Source organism: Balaenoptera borealis (genome assembly GCF_965194805.1).
Source record: "Balaenoptera borealis genome assembly, contig: HAP1_SCAFFOLD_603, whole genome shotgun sequence".
NCBI lineage: Eukaryota > Metazoa > Chordata > Mammalia > Artiodactyla > Balaenopteridae > Balaenoptera > Balaenoptera borealis.
The window spans coordinates 85,481-102,576 of record NW_028123596.1 but is presented as its reverse complement, the minus strand read 5'-3'; positions in this window follow the sequence as shown (position 1 = coordinate 102,576).

Below are 17,096 nucleotides of genomic sequence, written 5' to 3'. Positions count from 1 at the left end.
ACAGTTTAGAGACAAGGATAAGATAAGGAACACACCCATTATAAAGAAATCACATTAGGATTCTCTTTTTAAGCCGTTCCTTAAAACACTAGTGTTTAGAAAATCTATTGGAGGCAGAAGCAGTCAAGGGTAGCGTAGGGTTAGGGTTAGGCTTAGGGTTAGGCTTAGGGTACGGCTTAGGGTACGGGTTCGGGGAGGGGTTCGGGTACGGCGTAGGGTATGGGTTAGGGTTAGGGTTAGGGTTAGGATTAGGGCTCGGTTTAGGGTACGGGTTAGGATTAGGATACGTGTTAGGGTTAGGGTACGCGTTAGGGTTAGGTTACGCGTTAGGGTTAGGGTAGTTATTAAACCTATCCCACTCTCTACATACCCCTTAGAACGTAAAGGAATATTATTTGGGGGTCCAGCCATGGAGAAGAGTTTAGACACTAGGATAAGATAAGGAACACACCCATTATAAAGAAATCACATTAGGATTCTCTTTTTCAGCTGTTCCTTAAAACACTAGTGCTTAGGAAATCTATTGGAGGCAGAAGCAGTCAAGGGTAGCCTAGGGTTAGGGTTAGGCTTAGGGTTAGGCTTAGGGTACGGCTTAGGGTACGGGTTCGGGGAGGGGTGCGGGTACGGCGTAGGGTATGGGTTAGGGTTAGGGTTAGGGTTAGTGTTAGGGTTAGGGCTCGGTTTAGGGTACGGGTTAGGATTAGGGTACGTGTTAGGGTTAGGGTAGGGGTTAGGGTTAGGGTACGCGTTAGGGTTAGGGTAGTTATTAAACCTATCCCACTCTCTAGATACCCCTTAGCACGTAAAGGAATATTATTTAGGGGTCCAGCCATGGAGAAGAGTTTAGACACTAGGATAAATAAGGAACACACCCATTATAAAGAAATCACATTAGGATTCTCTTTTTAAGCTGTTCCTTAAAACACTACTGCTTAGGAAATCTATTGGAGGCAGAAGCAGTCAAGGGTAGCCTAGGGTTAGGGTTAGGCTTAGGGTTAGGGTTAGGGTACGGCTTAGGGTACGGGTTCGGGGAGGGGTTCGGGTACGGCGTAGGGTATGGGTTAGGGTTAGGGTTAGGGTTAGTGTTAGGGTTAGGGCTCGGTTTAGGGTACGGGTTCGGATTAGGGTACGTGTTAGGGTTAGGGTAGGGGTTAGGGTTAGGGTACGCGTTAGGGTTAGGGTAGTTAGTAAACCTATCCCACTCTCTAGATACCCCTTAGCACGTAAGCGAATATTATTTGGGGGTCCAGCCATGGAGAAGAGTTTAGACACTAGGATAAGATAAGGAACACACCCATTATAAAGAAATCACATTAGGATTCTCTTTTTAAGCTGTTGCTTAAAGCACTAGTGCTTAGGAAATCTATTGGAGGCAGAAGCAGTCAAGGGTAGCCTAGGGTTAGGGTTAGGCTTAGGGTACGGCTTAGGGTACGGTTTCGGGGAGGGGTTCGTGTACGGCGTAGGGTATGGGTTAGGGTTAGGGTTAGGGTTAGTGTTAGGGTTAGGGCTCGGTTTAGGGTACGGGTTCGGATTAGGGTACGTGTTAGGGTTAGGGTAGGGGTTACGGTTAGGGTACGCGTTAGGGTTAGGGTAGTTATTAAACCTATCGCACTGTCTAGATACCCCTTAGCACGTAAACGAATATTATTTGGGGGTCCAGCCATGGAGAAGAGTCTAGACACTAGGATAAGATAAGGAACACACCCATTATAAAGAAATCACATTAGGATTCTCTTTTTAAGCTGTTCCTTAAAACACTAGTGCTTAGGAAATCTTTTGGAGGCAGAAGCAGTCAAGGGAAGCCTAGGGTTAGGGTTAGGCTTAGGGTTAGGCTTAGGGTACAGCTTAGGGTACGGGTTCGGGGAGGGGTTCGGGTACAGCGTAGGGTATGTGTTAGGGTTAGGGTTAGGGTTAGTGTTAAGGTTAGGGCTCGGTTTAGGGTACGGGTTAGGGTTAGGGTACGTGTTAGGGTTAGGGTAGGGGTTAGGGTTAGGGTACGCGTTAGGGTTAGGGTAGTTATTAAACCTATCCCACTCTCTAGATACCCCTTAGCACGTATAGGAATATTATTTGGGGGTCCAGCCATGGGGAAGAGTTTAGACACTAGGATAAGATAAGGAACACAACCTTTATAAAGAAATCACATTAGGATTCTATTTTTAAGCTGTTCCTTAAAACACTAGTGCTTAGGAAATCTATTGGGGGCAGAAGCAGTCAAGGGTAGCCTAGGGTTAGGGTTAGGCTTAGGGTTAGGCTTAGGGTACGGCTTAGGGTACGGGTTCGGGGAGGGGTTCGGGTACGGCGTAGAGTATGGGTTAGGGTTAGGGTTAGGGTTAGTGTTAGGGTTAGGGCTCGGTTTAGGGTACGGGTTAGGATTAGTGTACGTGTTAGGGTTAGGGTAGGGGTTAGGGTTAGGGTACGCGTTAGGGTTAGGGTAGTTATTAAACCTATCCCACTCTCTAGATACCCCTTAGCACGTAAAGGAATATTATTTGGGCGTCCAGCCATGGAGAAGAGTTTAGACACTAGGATAAGATAAGGAACACACCCATTATAAAGAAATCACATTAGGATTCTCTTTTTAAGCCGTTCCTTAAAACACTAGTGCTTAGAAAATCTATTGGAGGCAGAAGCAGTCAAGGGTAGCGTAGGGTTAGGGTTAGGCTTAGGGTTAGGCTTAGGGTACGGCTTAGGGTACGGGTTCGGGGAGGGGTTCGGTTACGGCGTAGGGTATGGGTTAGGGTTAGGGTTAGGGTTAGTGTTAGGATTAGGGCTTGGTTAGGGTTAGGGTTAGGGTTAGGGTTAGGGTACGCGTTAGGTTTAGGGTAGTTATTAAACCTATCCCACTCTCTAGATACCCCTTAGCACGTAAAGGAATATTATTTGGGGGTCCAGCCATGGAGAAGAGTTTAGACACTAGGATAAGATAAGGAACACACCCATTATAAAGAAATCATATTAGGATTCTCTTTTTAAGCTGTTCCTTAAAACACTAGTGCTTAGGAAATCTATTGGAGGCAGAAGCAGTCAAGGGTAGCCTAGGGTTAGGGTTAGGCTTAGGGTTAGGGTTAGGGTACGGCTTAGGGTACGGGTTCGTGTAGGGGTTCAGGTACGGCGTAGGGTATGGGTTAGGGTTAGGGTTAGGGTTAGTGTTAGCTTTAGGTCTCGGTTTAGGGTACGGGTTAGGATTAGGGTACGTGTTAGGGTTAGGGTAGGGGTTAGGGTTAGGGTACGCATTAGGTTTAGGGTAGTTATTAAACCTGTCCCACTCTCTAGATACCCCTTAGCACGTAAAGGAATATTATTTGGAGGTCCAGCCATGCAGAAGAGTTTAGACACTAGGATAAGATAAGGAACACACCTATTATAAAGAAATCACAGTAGGATTCTCTTTTTAAGCTGTTCCTTAAAACACTAGTGCTTAGGAAATCTATTGGAGGCAGAAGCAGTCAAGGGTAGCCTAAGGTTAGGGTTAGGCTTAGGGTTAGGTTTAGGGTACGGCCTAGGGTACGGGTTCGGGGAGGGGTTAGGGTACGGCGTAGGGTATGGGTTAGGGTTAGGGTTAGTGTTAGGTTTAGGGCTCGGTTTAGGGTACGGGTTAGGATTAGGGTACGTGTTAGGTTTAGGGTAGGGGTTAGGGTTAGGGTACGTGTTAGGTTTAGGGTAGTTATTAAACCTATCCCACTCTCTAGATACCCCTTAGCACGTAAAGGAATATTATTTGGGGGTCCAGCCATGGAGAAGAGTTTAGACACTAGGATAAGATAAGGAACACACCCATTTTAAAAAAATCACATTAGGATTCTCTTTTTAAGCTGTTCCTTAAAACTCTAGTGCTTAGGAAATCTATTGGAGGCAGAAGCAGTCAAGGGTAGCCTAGGGTTAGGGTTAGGCTTAGGGTTAGGGTTACGGTACGGCTTAGGGTACGGTTTCGGGGAGGGGTTCGTGTACGGTGTAGGGTATGGGTTAGGGTTAGGGTTAGGGTTAGTGTTAGGGTTAGGGCTCGGTTTAGGGTACGGGTTCGGATTAGGGTACGTGTTAGGGTTAGGGTAGGGGTTACGGTTAGGGTACGCGTTAGGGTTAGGGTAGTTATTAAACCTATCGCACTGTCTAGATACCCCTTAGCACGTAAAGGAATATTATTTGGGGGTCCAGCCATGGAGAAGAGTCTAGACACTAGGATAAGATAAGGAACACACCCAATATAAAGAAATCACATTAGGATTCTATTTTTAAGCTGTTCCTTAAAACACTAGTGATTAGGAAATCTATTGGAGGCAGAAGCAGTCAAGGGAAGCCTAGGGTTAGGATTAGGCTTAGGGTTAGGCTTAGGGTACGGCTTAGGGTACGGGTTCGGGGAGGGGTTCGGGTACAGAGTAGGGTATGTGTTAGGGTTAGGGTTAGGGTTAGTGTTAAGGTTAGGGCTCGGTTTAGGGTACGGGTTAGGATTAGGGTACGTGTTAGGGTTAGGGTAGGGGTTAGAGTTAGGGTACGCGTTAGGGTTAGGTTAGTTATTAAACCTATCCCACTCTCTAGATACCCCTTAGCACGTAAAGGAATATTATTTGGGGGTTCAGCCATGGAGAAGAGTTTAGACACTAGGATAAGATAAGGAACACACCCATTATAAAGAAATCACATTAGGATTCTATTTTTAAGCCGTTCCTTAAAACATTAGTGCTTAGAAAATCTATTGGAGGCAGAAGCCGTCAAGGGTAGCCTAGGGTTAGGGTTAGGCTTAGGGTTAGGGTTAGGGTACGGCTTAGGGTACGGGTTCGGGGAGGGGTTCGGGTACGGCGTAGGGTATGGGTTAGGGTTAGGGTTAGGGTTAGTTTTAGGGTTAGGGCTCGGTTTAGGGTACGGGTTAGGATTAGGGTACGTGTTAGGGTTAGGGTAGGGGTTAGGGTTAGGGAACGCGTTAGGGTTAGGGTAGTTATTAAACCTATCCCACTCTCTAGATACCCCTTAGCACGTAAAGGAATATTATTTGTGGGTCCAGCCATGGAGAAGAGTTTAGACACAAGGATAAGATAAGGAACACACCCATTACAAAGAAATCACATTAGGATTCTCTTTATAAGCCGTTCCTTAAAACACTAGTGCTTAGAAAATCTATTGGAGGCAGAAGCAGTCAAGGGTAGCGTAGGGTTAGGGTTAGGCTTAGGGTTAGGCTTAGGGTACGGCTTAGGGTACGGGTTCGGGGAGGGGTTCGGATACGGCGTAGGGTATGGGTTAGGTTTAGGGTTAGTGTTAGGATTAGGGCTCGGGTTAGTGTACGGGTTAGGATTAGGGTACGTGTTAGGGTTAGGGTACGCGTTAGGGTTAGGGTACGCGTTAGGGTTAGGGTAGTTATTAAACCTATCCCACTCTCTACATACCCCTTAGAACGTAAAGGAATATTATTTGGGGGTCCAGCCATGGAGAAGAGTTTAGACACTAGGATAAGATAAGGAACACACCCATTATAAAGAAATCACATTAGGATTCTCTTTTTCAGCTGTTCCTTAAAACACTAGTGCTTAGGAAATCTATTGGAGGCAGAAGCAGTCAAGGGTAGCCTAGGGTTAGGGTTAGGCTTAGGGTTAGGGTTAGGGTACGGGTACGGGGAGGGGATCGGGTACGGCGTAGGGTATGGGTTAGGGTTAGGATTAGGGTTAGTGTTAGGGTTAGGGCTCGGTTTAGGGTACGGGTTAGGATTAGGGTACGTGTTAGGGTTAGGGTAGGGGTTAGGGTTAGGGTACGCGTTAGGTTTAGGGTAGTTATTAAACCTATCCCACTCTCTAGATACCCCTTAGCACGTAAAGGAATATTATTTGGGGGTCCAGCCATGGAGAAGAGTTTAGACACTAGGATAAGATAGGGAACACACCCATTATAAAGAAATCATATTAGGATTCTCTTTTTAAGCTGTTCCTTAAAACACTAGTGCTTAGGAAATCTATTGGAGGCAGAAGCAGTCAAGGGTAGCGTAGGGTTAGGGTTAGGCTTAGGGTTAGGGTTAGGGTACGGCTTAGGGTACGGGTTCGTGTAGGGGTTCAGGTACGGCGTAGGGTATGGGTTAGGGTTAGGGTTAGGGTTAGTGTTAGCTTTAGGGCTCGGTTTAGGGTACGGGTTAGGATTAGGGTACGTGTTAGGGTTAGGGTAGGGGTTAGGGTTAGGGTACGCATTAGGGTTAGGGTAGTTATTAAACCTATCCCACTCTCTAGATACCCCTTAGCATGTAAAGGAATATTATTTGGAGGTCCAGCCATGCAGAAGAGTTTAGACACTAGGATAAGATAAGGAACACACCTATTATAAAGAAATCACAGTAGGATTCTCTTTTTAAGCTGTTCCTTAAAACACTAGTGCTTAGGAAATCTATTGGAGGCAGAAGCAGTCAAGGGTAACCTAAGGTTAGGGTTAGGCTTAGGGTTAGGTTTAGGGTACGGCTTAGGGTACGGGTTCGGGGAGGGGTTCGGGTACGGCATAGGTTATGGGTTAGGGTTAGGGTTAGTGTTAGGGTTAGGGCTCGGTTTAGGGTACGGGTTAGGATTAGGGTACGTGTTAGGTTTAGGGTAGGGGTTAGGGTTAGGGTACGTGTTAGGTTTAGGGTAGTTATTAAACCTATCCCACTCTCTAGATACCCCTTAGCACGTAAAGGAATATTATTTGGGGGTCCAGCCATGGAGAAGAGTTTAGACACTAGGATAAGATAAGGAACACACCCATTATAAAGAAATCACATTAGGATTCTATTTTTAAGCCGTTCCTTAAAACATTAGTGCTTAGAAAATCTATTGGAGGCAGAAGCCGTCAAGGGTAGCCTAGGGTTAGGGTTAGGCTTAGGGTTAGGCTTAGGGTACGGCTTAGGGTACGGGTTCGGGGAGGGGTTCGGGTACAGAGTAGGGTATGTGTTAGGGTTAGGGTTAGGGTTAGTGTTGAAGGTTAGGGCTCGGTTTAGGGTACGGGTTAGGATTAGGGTACGTGTTAGGGTTAGGGTAGGGGTTAGAGTTAGGGTACGCGTTAGGGTTAGGTTAGTTATTAAACCTATCCCACTCTCTAGATACCCCTTAGCACGTAAAGGAATATTATTTGGGGGTCCAGCCATGGAGAAGAGTTTAGACACTAGGATAAGATAAGGAACACACCCATTATAAAGAAATCACATTAGGATTCTATTTTTAAGCCGTTCCTTAAAACATTAGTGCTTAGAAAATCTATTGGAGGCAGAAGCCGTCAAGGGTAGCCTAGGGTTAGGGTTAGGCTTAGGGTTAGGGTTAGGGTACGGCTTAGGGTACGGGTTCGGGGAGGGGTTCGGGTACGGCGTAGGGTATGGGTTAGGGTTAGGGTTAGGGTTAGTTTTAGGGTTAGGGCTCGGTTTAGGGTACGGGTTAGGATTAGGGTACGTGTTAGGGTTAGGGTAGGGGTTAGGGTTAGGGAACGCGTTAGGGTTAGGGTAGTTATTAAACCTATCCCACTCTCTAGATACCCCTTAGCACGTAAAGGAATATTATTTGGGGGTCCAGCCATGGAGAAGAGTTTAGACACAAGGATAAGATAAGGAACACACCCATTACAAAGAAATCACATTAGGATTCTCTTTATAAGCCGTTCCTTAAAACACTAGTGCTTAGAAAATCTATTGGAGGCAGAAGCAGTCAAGGGTAGCGTAGGGTTAGGGTTAGGCTTAGGGTTAGGCTTAGGGTACGGCTTAGGGTACGGGTTCGGGGAGGGGTTCGGATACGGCGTAGGGTATGGGTTAGGTTTAGGGTTAGTGTTAGGATTAGGGCTCGGGTTAGTGTACGGGTTAGGATTAGGGTACGTGTTAGGGTTAGGGTACGCGTTAGGGTTAGGGTACGCGTTAGGGTTAGGGTAGTTATTAAACCTATCCCACTCTCTACATACCCCTTAGAACGTAAAGGAATATTATTTGGGGGTCCAGCCATGGAGAAGAGTTTAGACACTAGGATAAGATAAGGAACACACCCATTATAAAGAAATCACATTAGGATTCTCTTTTTCAGCTGTTCCTTAAAACACTAGTGCTTAGGAAATCTATTGGAGGCAGAAGCAGTCAAGGGTAGCCTAGGGTTAGGGTTAGGCTTAGGGTTAGGGTTAGGGTACGGGTACGGGGAGGGGATCGGGTACGGCGTAGGGTATGGTTTAGGGTTAGGATTAGGGTTAGTGTTAGGGTTAGGGCTCGGTTTAGGGTACGGGTTAGGATTAGGGTACGTGTTAGGGTTAGGGTAGGGGTTAGGGTTAGGGTACGCGTTAGGTTTAGGGTAGTTATTAAACCTATCCCACTCTCTAGATACCCCTTAGCACGTAAAGGAATATTATTTGGGGGTCCAGCCATGGAGAAGAGTTTAGACACTAGGATAAGATAGGGAACACACCCATTATAAAGAAATCATATTAGGATTCTCTTTTTAAGCTGTTCCTTAAAACACTAGTGCTTAGGAAATCTATTGGAGGCAGAAGCAGTCAAGGGTAGCCTAGGGTTAGGGTTAGGCTTAGGGTTAGGGTTAGGGTACGGCTTAGGGTACGGGTTCGTGTAGTGGTTCAGGTACGGCGTAGGGTATGGGTTAGGGTTAGGGTTAGGGTTAGTGTTAGCTTTAGGGCTCGGTTTAGGGTACGGGTTAGGATTAGGGTACGTGTTAGGGTTAGGGTAGGGGTTAGGGTTAGGGTACCCATTAGGGTTAGGGTAGTTATTAAACCTATCCCACTCTCTAGATACCCCTTAGCATGTAAAGGAATATTATTTGGAGGTCCAGCCATGCAGAAGAGTTTAGACACTAGGATAAGATAAGGAACACACCTATTATAAAGAAATCACAGTAGGATTCTCTTTTTAAGCTGTTCCTTAAAACACTAGTGCTTAGGAAATCTATTGGAGGCAGAAGCAGTCAAGGGTAGCCTAAGGTTAGGGTTAGGCTTAGGGTTAGGTTTAGGGTACGGCTTAGGGTACGGGTTCGGGGAGGGGTTCGGGTACGGCATAGGTTATGGGTTAGGGTTAGGGTTAGTGTTAGGGTTAGGGCTCGGTTTAGGGTACGGGTTAGGATTAGGGTACGTGTTAGGTTGAGGGTAGGGGTTAGGGTTAGGGTACGTGTTAGGTTTAGGGTAGTTATTAAACCTATCCCACTCTCTAGATACCCCTTAGCACGTAAAGGAATATTATTTGGGGGTCCAGCCATGGAGAAGAGTTTAGACACTAGGATAAGATAAGGAACACACCCATTATAAAGAAATCACATTAGGATTCTCTTTTTAAGCTGTTCCTTAAAACACTAGTGCTTAGGAAATCTATTGGAGGCAGAAGCAGTCAAGGGTAGCCTAGGGTTAGGGTTAGGCTTAGGGTTAGGCTTAGGGTACGGCTTAGGGTACGGGTTCGTGTAGGGGTTCAGGTACGGCGTAGGGTATGGGTTAGGGTTAGGGTTAGGGTTAGTGTTAGCTTTAGGGCTCGGTTTAGGGTACGGGTTAGGATTAGGGTACGTGTTAGGGTTAGGGTAGGGGTTAGGGTTAGGGTACGCGTTAGGGTTAGGGTAGTTATTAAACCTATCCCACTCTCTAGATACCGCTTAGCACGTAAAGGTATATTATTTGGAGGTCCAGCCATGGAGAAGAGTTTAGACACTAGGATAAAATAAGGAACACACCTATTATAAAAAATCACATTAGGATTCTCTTTTTAAGCTGTTCCTTAAAACATTAGTGCTTAGGAAATCTATTGGAGGCAGAAGCAGTCAAGGGTAGCCTAAGGTTAGGGTTAGGCTTAGGGTTAGGGTTAGGGTACGGCTTAGGGTACGGTTTCGGGGAGGGGTTCGGGTACGGCGTAGGGTATGGGTTAGGGTTAGGGTTAGTGTTAGTGTTAGGGCTCGGTTTAGGGTACGGATTAGGATTAGGGTACGTGTTAGGGTTAGGGTAGGGGTTAGGGTTAGGGTACGCGTTAGGGTTAGGGTAGTTATTAAAACTATCCCACTCTCTAGATACCCCTTACAGCGTAAAGGAATATTATTTGGGGATCCAGCCATGGAGAAGAGTTTAGACACTAGGATAAGATAAGGAACACACCCATTATAAAGAAATCACATTAGGATTCTCTTTTTAAGCCGTTCCTTAAAACATTAGTGCTTAGAATATCTATTGGAGGCAGAAGCAGTCAAGGGTAGCGTAGGGTTAGGGTTAGGCTTAGGGTTAGGGTTAGGGTACGGCTTAGGGTACGGGTTCGGGGAGGGGTTCGGGTACGGCTTAGGGTATGGGTTAGGGTTAGGGTTAGGGTTAGTGTTAGGGTTAGGGCTCGGTTTAGGGTACGGGTTCGGATTAGGGTACGTGTTAGGGTTAGGGTAGGGGTTAGGGTTAGGGTACGCGTTAGGGTTAGGGTAGTTAGTAAACCTATCCCACTCTCTAGAAACCCCTTAGCACGTAAGGGAATATTATTTGGGGGTCCAGCCATGGAGAAGAGTTTAGACACTAGGATAAGATAAGGAACACACCCATTATAAAGAAATCACATTAGGATTCTCTTTTTAACCTGTTCCTTAAAGCACTACTGCTTAGGAAATCTATTGGAGGCAGAAGCAGTCAAGTGTAGCCTAGGGTTAGGGTTAGGCTTAGGGTTAGGCTTAGGGTACGGCTTAGGGTACGGGTTCGGGGAGGGGTGCGGGTACGGCGTAGGGTATGTGTTAGGGTTAGGGTTAGGGTTAGTGTTAGGGTTAGGGCTCGGTTTAGGGTACGGGTTCGGATTAGGGTACGTGTTAGGGTTAGGGTAGGGGTTACGGTTAGGGTACGCGTTAGGGTTAGGGTAGTTATTAAACCTATCCCACTCTCTAGATACCCCTTAGCACGTAAAGGAATATTATTTGGGGGTCCAGCCATGGAGAAGAGTTTAGACACTAGGATAAATAAGGAACACACCCATTATAAAGAAATCACATTAGGATTCCCTTTTTAAGCTGTTCCTTAAAACACTACTGCTTAGGAAATCTATTGGAGGCAGAAGCAGTCAAGGGTAGCCTAGGGTTAGGGTTAGGCTTAGGGTTAGGGTTAGGGTACGGCTTAGGATACGGGTTCGGAGAGGGGTTCGGGTACGGCGTAGGGTATGGGTTAGGGTTAGGGTTAGGGTTAGTGTTAGGGTTAGGGCTCGGTTTAGGGTACGGGTTAGGATTAGGGTACGTGTTAGGGTTAGGGTAGGGGTTAGGGTTAGGGTAGTTAGTAAACCTATCCCACTCTCTAGATACCCCTTAGCACGTAAAGGAATATTATTTGGGGGTTCAGCCATGGAGAAGAGTTTAGACACTAGGATAAGATAAGGAACACACCCATTATAAAGAAATCACATTAGGATTCTCTTTTTAAGCTGTTCCTTAAAACACTACTGCTTAGGAAATCTATTGGAGGCAGAAGCATTCAAGGGTAGCCTAGGGTTAGGGTTAGGCTTAGGGTTAGGGTTAGGGTACGGCTTAGGGTATGGGATCGGGGAGGGGTTCGGGTACGGCGTAGCGTATGGGTTAGGGTTAGGGTTAGGGTTAGTGTTAGGGTTAGGGCTCGGTTTAGGGTACGGGTTAGGATTAGGGTACGTGTTAGGGTTAGGGTAGGGGTTAGGGTTAGGGTACGCGTTAGGGTTAGGGTAGTTAGTAAACCTATCCCACTCTCTAGATACCACTTAGCACGTAAAGGAATATTATTTGGGGGTTCAGCCATGGAGAAGAGTTTAGACACTAGGATAAGATAAGGAACACACCCATTATAAAGAAATCACATTAGGATTCTCTTTTTAAGCTGTTCCTTAAAACACTAGTGCTTAGGAAATCTATTGGAGGCAGAAGCAGTCAAGGGTAGCCTAGGGTTAGGGTTAGGCTTAGGATTAGGGTTAGGGTACGGCTTAGGGTACGGGTTCGGGGAGGGGTTCGATTAAGGCGTAGGGTAAGGGTTAGGGTTAGGGTTAGGGTTAGTGTTTGGGTTAGGGCTCGGTTTAGGGTACGGGTTAGGATTAGGGTACGTGTTAGGGTTAGGGTAGGGGTTAGGGTTAGGGTACGCGTTAGGGTTAGGGTAGTTATTAAACCTATCCCACTCTCTAGATACCCTTTAGCACGTAAAGGAATATTATTTGGGGGTCCAGCCATGGAGAAGAGTTTAGACACTAGGATAAATAAGGAACACACCCATTATAAAAAATCACATTAGGATTCTCTTTTTAAGCTGTTCCTTAAAACACTACTGCTTAGGAAATCTATTGGAGGCAGAAGCAGTCAAGGGTAGCCTAGGGTTAGGGTTAGGCTTAGGGTTAGGGTTAGGGTACGGCTTAGGGTACGGGTTCGGGGAGGGGTTCGGGTACGGCGTAGTGTATGGGTTAGGGTTAGCGTTAGGGTTAGGGTTAGGGTTAGGGCTCGGTTTAGGGTACGGGTTCGGATTAGGGTACATGTTAGGGTTAGGGTAGGGGTTACGGTTAGGGTACGCGTTAGGGTTAGGGTAGTTATTAAACCTATCCCACTCTCTAGATACCCCTTAGCACGTAAAGGAATATTATTTGGGGGTCCAGCCATGGAGAAGAGTCTAGACACTAGGATAAGATAAGGAACACACCCATTATAAAGAAATCACATTAGGATTCTCTCTTTAAGCTGTTCCTTAAAACACTACTGCTTAGGAAATCTATTGGAGGCAGAAGCAGTCAAGGGTAGCCTAGGGTTAGGGTTAGGCTTAGGGTTAGGGTTAGGGTACGGCTTAGGGTACGGGTTCGCGGAGGGGTTCGGTTACGGCGTAGGGTATGGGTTAGGGTTAGTGTTAGGGTTAGGGCTCGGTTTAGGGTACGGGTTAGGATTAGGGTACGTTTTAGGGTTAGGGTAGGGGTTAGGGTTAGGGTACGCGTTAGGGTTAGGGTAGATAGTAAACCTATCCCACTCTCTAGATACCCCTTAGCACGTAAAGGAATATTATTTGGGGGTCCAGCCATGGAGAAGAGTTTAGACACTAGGATAAGATAAGGAACACACCCATTATAAAGAAATCACATTAGGATTCTCTTTTTAAGCTGTTCCTTAAAACACTAGTGCTTAGGAAATCTATTGGAGGCAGAAGCAGTCAAGGGTAGCCTAGGTTTAGGGTTAGGCTTAGGGTACGGCTTAGGGTACGGGTTCGGGGAGGGGTGCGGTTACGGCGTAGGGTATGGGTTAGGGTTAGGGTTAGGGTTAGTGTTAGGGTTAGGGCTCGGTTTAGGGTACGGGTTAGGATTAGGGTACGTGTTAGGGTTAGGGTAGGGGTTAGGGTTAGGGTACGCGTTAGGGTTAGGGTAGTTATTAAACCTATCCCACTCTCTAGATACCCCTTAGCACGTAAAGGAATATTATTTGGGGGTCCAGCCATGGAGAAGAGTCTAGACACTAGGATAAGATAAGGAACACACCCATTATAAAGAAATCACATTAGGATTCTCTTTTTCAGCTGTTCCTTAAAACACTAGTGCTTAGGAAATCTATTGGAGGCAGAAGCAGTCAAGGGTAGCCTAGGGTTAGGGTTAGGCTTAGGGTTAGGGTTAGGGTACGGGTACGGGGAGGGGATCGGGTACGGCGTAGGGTATGGTTTAGGGTTAGGATTAGGGTTAGTGTTAGGGTTAGGGCTCGGTTTAGGGTACGGGTTAGGATTAGGGTACGTGTTAGGGTTAGGGTAGGGGTTAGGGTTAGGGTACGCGTTAGGTTTAGGGTAGTTATTAAACCTATCCCACTCTCTAGATACCCCTTAGCACGTAAAGGAATATTATTTGGGGGTCCAGCCATGGAGAAGAGTTTAGACACTAGGATAAGATAGGGAACACACCCATTATAAAGAAATCATATTAGGATTCTCTTTTTAAGCTGTTCCTTAAAACACTAGTGCTTAGGAAATCTATTGGAGGCAGAAGCAGTCAAGGGTAGCCTAGGGTTAGGGTTAGGCTTAGGGTTAGGGTTAGGGTACGGCTTAGGGTACGGGTTCGTGTAGTGGTTCAGGTACGGCGTAGGGTATGGGTTAGGGTTAGGGTTAGGGTTAGTGTTAGCTTTAGGGCTCGGTTTAGGGTACGGGTTAGGATTAGGGTACGTGTTAGGGTTAGGGTAGGGGTTAGGGTTAGGGTACCCATTAGGGTTAGGGTAGTTATTAAACCTATCCCACTCTCTAGATACCCCTTAGCATGTAAAGGAATATTATTTGGAGGTCCAGCCATGCAGAAGAGTTTAGACACTAGGATAAGATAAGGAACACACCTATTATAAAGAAATCACAGTAGGATTCTCTTTTTAAGCTGTTCCTTAAAACACTAGTGCTTAGGAAATCTATTGGAGGCAGAAGCAGTCAAGGGTAGCCTAAGGTTAGGGTTAGGCTTAGGGTTAGGTTTAGGGTACGGCTTAGGGTACGGGTTCGGGGAGGGGTTCGGGTACGGCATAGGTTATGGGTTAGGGTTAGGGTTAGTGTTAGGGTTAGGGCTCGGTTTAGGGTACGGGTTAGGATTAGGGTACGTGTTAGGTTGAGGGTAGGGGTTAGGGTTAGGGTACGTGTTAGGTTTAGGGTAGTTATTAAACCTATCCCACTCTCTAGATACCCCTTAGCACGTAAAGGAATATTATTTGGGGGTCCAGCCATGGAGAAGAGTTTAGACACTAGGATAAGATAAGGAACACACCCATTATAAAGAAATCACATTTGGATTCTCTTTTTAAGCTGTTCCTTAAAACACTAGTGCTTAGGAAATCTATTGGAGGCAGAAGCAGTCAAGGGTAGCCTAGGGTTAGGGTTAGGCTTAGGGTTAGGCTTAGGGTACGGCTTAGGGTACGGGTTCGTGTAGGGGTTCAGGTACGGCGTAGGGTATGGGTTAGGGTTAGGGTTAGGGTTAGTGTTAGCTTTAGGGCTCGGTTTAGGGTACGGGTTAGGATTAGGGTACGTGTTAGGGTTAGGGTAGGGGTTAGGGTTAGGGTACGCGTTAGGGTTAGGGTAGTTATTAAACCTATCCCACTCTCTAGATACCGCTTAGCACGTAAAGGTATATTATTTGGAGGTCCAGCCATGGAGAAGAGTTTAGACACTAGGATAAAATAAGGAACACACCTATTATAAAAAATCACATTAGGATTCTCTTTTTAAGCTGTTCCTTAAAACATTAGTGCTTAGGAAATCTATTGGAGGCAGAAGCAGTCAAGGGTAGCCTAAGGTTAGGGTTAGGCTTAGGGTTAGGGTTAGGGTACGGCTTAGGGTACGGTTTCGGGGAGGGGTTCGGGTACGGCGTAGGGTATGGGTTAGGGTTAGGGTTAGTGTTAGTGTTAGGGCTCGGTTTAGGGTACGGATTAGGATTAGGGTACGTGTTAGGGTTAGGGTAGGGGTTAGGGTTAGGGTACGCGTTAGGGTTAGGGTAGTTATTAAAACTATCCCACTCTCTAGATACCCCTTACAGCGTAAAGGAATATTATTTGGGGATCCAGCCATGGAGAAGAGTTTAGACACTAGGATAAGATAAGGAACACACCCATTATAAAGAAATCACATTAGGATTCTCTTTTTAAGCCGTTCCTTAAAACATTAGTGCTTAGAATATCTATTGGAGGCAGAAGCAGTCAAGGGTAGCGTAGGGTTAGGGTTAGGCTTAGGGTTAGGGTTAGGGTACGGCTTAGGGTACGGGTTCGGGGAGGGGTTCGGGTACGGCTTAGGGTATGGGTTAGGGTTAGGGTTAGGGTTAGTGTTAGGGTTAGGGCTCGGTTTAGGGTACGGGTTCGGATTAGGGTACGTGTTAGGGTTAGGGTAGGGGTTAGGGTTAGGGTACGCGTTAGGGTTAGGGTAGTTAGTAAACCTATCCCACTCTCTAGAAACCCCTTAGCACGTAAGGGAATATTATTTGGGGGTCCAGCCATGGAGAAGAGTTTAGACACTAGGATAAGATAAGGAACACACCCATTATAAAGAAATCACATTAGGATTCTCTTTTTAACCTGTTCCTTAAAGCACTACTGCTTAGGAAATCTATTGGAGGCAGAAGCAGTCAAGTGTAGCCTAGGGTTAGGGTTAGGCTTAGGGTTAGGCTTAGGGTACGGCTTAGGGTACGGGTTCGGGGAGGGGTGCGGGTACGGCGTAGGGTATGTGTTAGGGTTAGGGTTAGGGTTAGTGTTAGGGTTAGGGCTCGGTTTAGGGTACGGGTTCGGATTAGGGTACGTGTTAGGGTTAGGGTAGGGGTTACGGTTAGGGTACGCGTTAGGGTTAGGGTAGTTATTAAACCTATCCCACTCTCTAGATACCCCTTAGCACGTAAAGGAATATTATTTGGGGGTCCAGCCATGGAGAAGAGTTTAGACACTAGGATAAATAAGGAACACACCCATTATAAAGAAATCACATTAGGATTCCCTTTTTAAGCTGTTCCTTAAAACACTACTGCTTAGGAAATCTATTGGAGGCAGAAGCAGTCAAGGGTAGCCTAGGGTTAGGGTTAGGCTTAGGGTTAGGGTTAGGGTACGGCTTAGGATACGGGTTCGGAGAGGGGTTCGGGTACGGCGTAGGGTATGGGTTAGGGTTAGGGTTAGGGTTAGTGTTAGGGTTAGGGCTCGGTTTAGGGTACGGGTTAGGATTAGGGTACGTGTTAGGGTTAGGGTAGGGGTTAGGGTTAGGGTAGTTAGTAAACCTATCCCACTCTCTAGATACCCCTTAGCACGTAAAGGAATATTATTTGGGGGTTCAGCCATGGAGAAGAGTTTAGACACTAGGATAAGATAAGGAACACACCCATTATAAAGAAATCACATTAGGATTCTCTTTTTAAGCTGTTCCTTAAAACACTACTGCTTAGGAAATCTATTGGAGGCAGAAGCATTCAAGGGTAGCCTAGGGTTAGGGTTAGGCTTAGGGTTAGGGTTAGGGTACGGCTTAGGGTATGGGATCGGGGAGGGGTTCGGGTACGGCGTAGCGTATGGGTTAGGGTTAGGGTTAGGGTTAGTGTTAGGGTTAGGGCTCGGTTTAGGGTACGGGTTAGGATTAGGGTACGTGTTAGGGTTAGGGTAGGGGTTAGGGTTAGGGTACGCGTTAGGGTTAGGGTAGTTAGTAAACCTATCCCACTCTCTAGATACCACTTAGCACGTAAAGGAATATTATTTGGGGGTTCAGCC